Source organism: Astatotilapia calliptera, chromosome 9, assembly GCF_900246225.1.
Source record: "Astatotilapia calliptera chromosome 9, fAstCal1.2, whole genome shotgun sequence".
Classification (NCBI taxonomy): domain Eukaryota; kingdom Metazoa; phylum Chordata; class Actinopteri; order Cichliformes; family Cichlidae; genus Astatotilapia; species Astatotilapia calliptera.
The window spans coordinates 8472536-8479839 of NC_039310.1; positions in this window are offsets into that span (position 1 = coordinate 8472536).

The window sequence follows — 7304 nt, forward strand, 5'->3', positions numbered from 1 at the left end:
CTTCATCATGGCACCTGTTAGTGGGTGGGACACATTAGGGAGCATTTTGGCTTCAGAGTTGATTTGTTAGAAGCAGGAAAAATGAGTGAGGATTTGAGTGAGTTAGACACAGGCAAACTGTGATGCAGTGGTCAGTATCTATCAAATGTTACTGCTGGTTCTGACAGAGTGTCACCCTGACTGGTGTGCATAGCCTCAGACCACTCAGGGTGCCCCATCCACTGCTCAAATTGCCAACAATGGGCATGTGACCATCAGAACCGGCAGAACCGGACCATAAAGCAATGGAAGGAGGTGGCCTGGTCTGATGAATCATGTTTTCTTTTATGTTGCGTGGATGGTCTTGTGTATGTGCATTGCTTACCTGGGGAACACCTGGCACCAAGGTGCACCATGGGAAGAAGGTGAGCCAGTGGAGGCAATGTGATTCTTTGGGCAATGTTCTACTGGGAAACCTTGGGTCATGCCATCCATGTGGATGTTAGTTTTACATGAACCACCTAACTAAGTAATGTTGCCAGAAAAGTATTCCCTGATGGCTGTGGTCTCGTTGAGCAGGACATCCTATCACGAAGAAAAAATGCTTCAGGAATGGTTTGAGGAGCACAACAACAAGTTTGAGGTACTGGCCTCCAAATTCCCCAGATCTCGATTCAATTGAGCATCTGTGGGATGTGCTGGACAAACAAGTCTCATCCATGGAGAATCCCCCTCGCAACATAGGACTTTAAGGATCTATTGCTAACATCTTGGCACAGATACCACAGCACACCCTCAGGGGTCTAGTGGAGTCCATGCCTCGATGGGTCAGGGCTGTTTTGGCAGCAAAAGGTCATGATGTCACGCCTGATCGGTGTAGGCAGCAAGCTGCCAGGGGAACAGTGACTGAAAAAACAATTGAATTGCTGAGGAGCTGAGGTGGAGTGACTAATGTTCCTGCACTACAACTTGTCTACAAGCATCACTTAAGATGAACACTAATGCTACCTTATATGTATTTGCTGTTTGAATTAGCAACTTTTTCTAACCTATTTTAGATCCCCAGTGTAGGGGTTCCACTTTTGCTTTAACTGGCTAACCACAGAAATGAATGAAACTGACTGTCAGCGAGCAAGATTTTATGACTTTGTTACAGTCAGCATTAGAAGGGTTAGCGAATGAGATGTTGGGTTTTGAGTGTATCCTCATTGTAAGAAAAGGAGAAACTAGGCCACACATGATGCAGGATGACCTGACTCATTACAAAGCTTACTGTATGAGCCTAATGATAGTACAGGAAGCAGGCTGAGCACAGAATAACTAGAGAGTCTAAAACAATGGACTTCCACTCAGTGAAAAACAGAAGTAACTGTTCCTTGTGACTTCAGCTTCTGTTTGTTCCTCCATCATTCCTTGTGAGCGGTAATTGCACAGTGAAACATCCTGTTTTGTGTTACCTAACTCAATAGAGTTGCTGCCGCAATAAACAATAAGAATATTTCCTAAGCTGTGTAATGGCAAGAAACGCAAGGAAATGGCTTGTGACAGAAGAATATGGCAATTGAAGTTAATGTAGCCTAACATCTTTTATACTCATTGTAGAAGATTCATATTTTTTATCTTAAATAAGAGGTCAAGCTGACACACTGCCTTGTTTATCCTGCTGTACAGATGACAACCCCCCCCAAAGGACGTTATGGATGAAATGATAAGATTCCAACAGAGGGGAGGAAAAGGTGTGATTTATGCCAGGAACCTGCTCACAGGGTGGACTGGGTCAGGGAGAAAACAGTGGCCAAGGTTGTGTGTGCGAGACCAGATTAAGTGTCCAGACACAACCTGTCACTGAAAATACAGCCTCAACTGTGGGAGCCGGGAACAACGCCAGAAAGCAAATGGCAAGCCGACAGCTTTTTTCCAACACACATAAAAGACACAAATCTCTGCACGAAAACAAGAAAAATGCATGCAAAAGGATTCGATTCGGGTGGAGGGTGAGCATTTCTGACAGGAAGTGACGTAAGGCTGCAGGTGTTGCTTCCTGCTGTGGAGATGTGAGTGTGGAGAAGGAGTCTGGGAGGTTTAAGCACAGAGAGGTTGGGGGGGGTGGAGGCTGGTTTGGGATTTGGCCTAGCAGATGGTGCTTCTCTAACTGAGGAGGGAAGTGGAGCTCAGTGAAGATATGAGGAGAATGGTAAAGAGTGCAGACAGAGGAGGAAGGATGTGAGTCGGTCCCGAGGGGAGGATGAGGTAGTGGGGTTATCCACCGGCTGGGCTGGGCATGCACAGCCTGGAACCACATGAGGTGAGCGGGGAGGGTCACAGAGAGTCAGAGGGCATCTATGCAAGCAACTGTGGGAGACTGACACGCTCAAGTAAGGCAGAGACATCGCCCAAGGATATATGATGTTACTTTGATACGTTTTTGATAGTTTGAGGAAAAAATGCATATGTTATGTATGATTTTAACAACAAACTTACTTTATTATGTTTGGCTCTAGACATTGATTTTGTCTGTGTCCCTCTCTCCACATGGTAAGGGTTTTGTTACACCAAAATAACCTTTGATGGACAGCTGATCTCTGTTTAAGACTTCCTGTTCCATGAACTGATGATCATTTACAAATGCAGTTAAAAGCTAATAAAGACTGCTTTCTTGCATTTGCAAAATGAGAAACATCCTGTCTCAGAGAGATGTTCATGCATTTATGACTTCTGGGCTGAACAACTGTCATTGTTAAAGTCAGAATCAAATTTAAAATCCTTTTCCTCACATACACGGTCTTGAATAATCAGGCCTCATCTTATCTTAAAGACCAGATAGTACCATATCATCCCAATAGAGCACTTCACTATCTGCTGGCTGGCTTTCCTCAGGTGGGAGGCAGAGCCTTCAGCTTTCACGCCTCTCTTCTGTGGAACCAGCTCCCAGTTTGGATTCAGAAGACAAACATTATCTCTACTTTTAAGGTCAGGCTTAAAATTTTCCTTTTTGATAAAACTTATAGTTAAGGCTGGATCAGGTGACCATGAACCCTCCCTTAGTTACTCTACAATAGCCCAAGAAGCTGGAGCTTCCCATAATGCACTTCATTCACCTGTTTTCACTTACTATGTCTTTATACACAACTCTGCATTTAATAATCTCTGGCTCTCTTCCACATCTCGTCTTTTGGACTGTCTACCTGCCTTTACCTCCAATTGGCCAGCCCTCCCTAAGCCCAGCTCTGCTGGAGGTTTCTTACTCTTAAAAGGGAGTTTTTTCTTCCCACTTTCGCCAAGTGCTTGCTCATAGGGGGTCATCAGCAAACAGAATGCTTCTTTTGCCCACAACATCCTGTACAACAGCGGTCCCCAACCCCCGGGCCTCGGACCGGTACCGGTACCGGTCCATGAGTCGTTTGGTACCGGGCCGCAAGAGTTGAGGCTCAGGTGTGAAATGTATGGTTTTCAGGGTTTTTATCGGTTTTCAGCGTTATTTTGTTATCGTTTTTATCGTTAACTCGGTTTTCCTGGGTCTTTTCACGTGTGTTATGAATAAATCCGGTACTAGTTTTATTTTGTTGTATTTATCCGCAACACCTTAAAGGCCGGCCATAAACCGGTCCGTGGCGCAAAAAAGGTTGGGGACCGCTGCCGTACAAGCATGAATGGTCAATAAAATTTCTGAAAGTCTGAAAATACAAAATCTTTAACCACATATTGGTTTATAAAAAATTAGCTTCAGACTGCTTATAAAGATGTCATAAAGGTCAACATGTCTCTGTTTGTTTATGGTTTCTATATCAGCCTCACTAATATAAAATATATTAAGAAATCAACTTCTTCACCATATTGTGAGCTATGCAACAGAGAGTTAGAAATTCCACTGGTTCTCTAATCTGTACAAGAGAAAACAAAGTGTAAAGCAACAATTCATTTCACAGCTGGTCATGCTGTTGTTTTTCCTGACCAGAAGCAGTCATTTCCTGCAGTCTCTGCTTTCCTTGGACAAAGACAGTAGACATGTAGCATAGACCACATCAAGATGTTTGATATTCAAAGAAAAAGTACATACATTTCACATATTTAATTTGCCACTCTGTGTTTTTTGGACTGCAGGTGTTTATGCTAGGCTAGGCTAGGTAGCTAGCAGTAGCCTCAGAGAATGTCATCAATCTTCTCATCTAACTTTTTGGCAAGAAAGCAAACAACTGTATTTCCCAGAATATTCCCAGAAAATATTCCTTAAAAAATATCCAAGCTGCTTTTCCTGTAATTTGCATAGTTACCTGACAATCCCCTTTTTTTTCCTTTTTTTTTTTTCGAGGAATAGCTGAAAAGTGTAATCAGCTTTGTGTCGAACAAAAAGCAGGTGTGTGTGAAGCTAGCTGCATGGGGAAGGAGCTTAGAAGAGAGAAGCGGAGGGGGTGGCAGACGAGGGGAATAGGAAGCAAGGGGGTTTGCTTTTTACATCCATTTCACCCCCAAAAAAATAACATAAAGAAAAAAAAAACCTGAAGCATAAATCCCAGAAATAGATTTAGGCTCAAAGTGGCAGACTCCAAGCTGTTTCTCTTTGCCATACGACAGCTGTCTTCAAACGTCTGGGATGACACAGCAAGCATCCTGTTTATTGACTACCAGCAGGAAACGCTTTCAATGCTAACAATGTGCGCTACTTACAAGTCTCCTTGCTGCTGCTGCTGCTGCTGCTGCTGCTGCTTTTTTTTAACCTCATCCCCTCTCCCAAAAAAAGGTGGTGGGGGGGGGATGTTAACTTGAAAATGAAGCATCCAGGGAAAGCAGTGCATCAATATTCATTCATGCAGAACATGCATTGTCAAGTAGAAATAGAGACGGCGATGAGTGCTGCATTTATTTGTCATTTACCTCCTGGTATGCTAATATAATGAGGTCTGCACACCAAATAAGCAAAAGTCTGTATGAATACTGAATCTGTGTATGTTTCCAAATGCAACTGCCACACAGATATAAATACTATCTTTATGGTTTCCCCCCTCCCTCCAGAGAATACTTAGTGATAATAGTGAGCTACATTTTCCTTTGAGGCAGCAAAGAGAAAATTATATTATTCCATCAGCATAAGGTTATTGCATTATGTGTTCCTTATGTACTTCAATAAGCAATAAATCTTAACGCAGGCCACCAGGAACACCACACATAGGTAGAGCACATGTTTGTTTTATTGATGACGGTTGTGACGCGATCTGACAGTGAAGCCCGGTTGTTAAGGGAGCAGATGAGCGTCTCGAACCAGGGACCGTGCAAAACGATTAGCGGGTCAGAAAAGGAGGACGGTTAGGTAGATTTTATTTTTGCTAGAGGGAGACGAAAAATATTATTATCTTTTTTTTATTTTCCAAGAGCAGGAGGTCTTTCAATTTGTTTCTCACTTTTATTACAGGCTTTTATTGGGAGATTTCTTTTTTTCTAAGAATATTCGAAAAATGGCTACTATTATCAGAGCGAGCTGATAATACAGATGCAATCTTACTTTTTTGGGTGGGGTGATTACCCTAACAATGTAATTAAAATTTCTGTATTCAAAATAAGTATTCAAATTAATTTATATTTTTGGATTTTTCTTTCTATTCAAATCAAGAGTACACAGTAAGGAGATTCAGACTCTCTTTGCTTAATAGCAATTTTCATACATTGCCCAAAAGTTGAGGAACACTAAGTGATGATTTATCTCCTCTGAGTGGATGTAATTAGGAAATTTTGATCAGTTTTTGCTGCTCGAGCAGCGAGGAAAATTTGAGTAAACTGCATGAAAACGGATAATGGGAAAAACAGAGTTGCCATTTTCCACAGTCTGAAAAACAGAGCCTTGTCAGATCAGAGCCTTTTTAATGATTCCCCAGCTCGCTGCTAGCAGTGCACCACCTCTAGAATTTTAACGTGTGTCTGAAACAGCGTGGATATACTGTTTCACTGACACGTGTTAGCACCGCTTTCTCAAAACCCTGTTTGCTGGAGACGGGCTGAGTCAGGTCTCAAGGGGTTACACCGGGACTCTGGATATCTGCGTGATCTCAACCATAATGGAGCCTTTAACTTGAGCTAGAGCAGGATGGAAGCAAAGGCTGCGTGGATGCTGACCCACGGGTGGAGGTCTCTGAATTAAAGTAAAAAGAAAGTGGCATGACACAGGAAGTAACAGGAACTTTAAAGTTTTTGTTTGGAGAGAGAAAGTGTCTGAATATAATCTGCGCTCACCCCTGATGACGTTTCTTTTCAGGTTGTCCGTATCTCTTTTAGTTTTGTCCTTGTTTTTGTCACAAATTCATAAAAAGCGGGGAAGAAGAGCACGAATGCTGTGGCTCTAATTAAGGGATGTGTTTGCACTGCTGCTTCTGTGCAGGACGAATCAGCGAGCCACCCCCACCTTGCTGTGAGTGACATTGTTTATGTTTCACTTATCTCTGGCAGATGTTAGCTGAGTGAAATTGAATTCCTGGCAATGAGGGAGAGAGATCACGACGAGCATCCTCTTTTTATGTGTGGGGACAGGATTTCTCCTGGCCGGCCTTGATCCCTCGATTGCCCTGCGAGGCTGGCGTTGGGTAATGACAAAGGTCGAGGGTGAAACAGGTTTTTCCTGTGTCACTGGAGGCTGCTGGGGTGGCGGCAAGGACCCGCTGCCAGCCTGTTGACTCGGATAACAACATCAAGAGCTGGCAGAGCAGCAGCGAACGCAAAAAGAAGACAAATTACTGTATATATGAGCGGTAATACAAATCAGCTGCCTAATTCTTTTATGAAGCGGTAACAGCACCAGTGAATTTACTGTTTTCAGCTGCTCCACGCTGTATCTCAGTTTGAGTAAAACACATCACACCGGGTTTATAGTTCTACATATTTCTCCTATTTTTTTCTTTCTTTCTCTCCTTTTTTCTCCGTATTATCGGGCTGGACTTGTAAATCTTCGTGAAAGATAAACCCTGCGGTGATAAAATGTAGTCAGTCATCTTTATTGGATTTCTGAGACTGGTGTGAAGACTGCGAGATGAAATCGCTGCTTGCAAAATAAAAACACGTCCGAGGCCCCTGAGTGAAAGGCTTTGCTCGCGTGCTGAATAGCGCGCATTTATCTCGCTGCTCCGAGCTGCTGTTTTCTGCTGCAGTCGAAGCATTTCCCCAGAAATTGTTGGTTGGATGATGCAGCATCACTTTACTGTAAAACTAATAGAGAGTGTGGGAGAGAGAGAGAGAGAAATAAAGAGAGAGCAATTTCATGTCATTTGCTGAGAGGCCAGTCTCATGTGTAGGCGCTCTGTTTCCTCTTGTTTATCCCGAGCTGTTTCTCAACCCAGGATAAC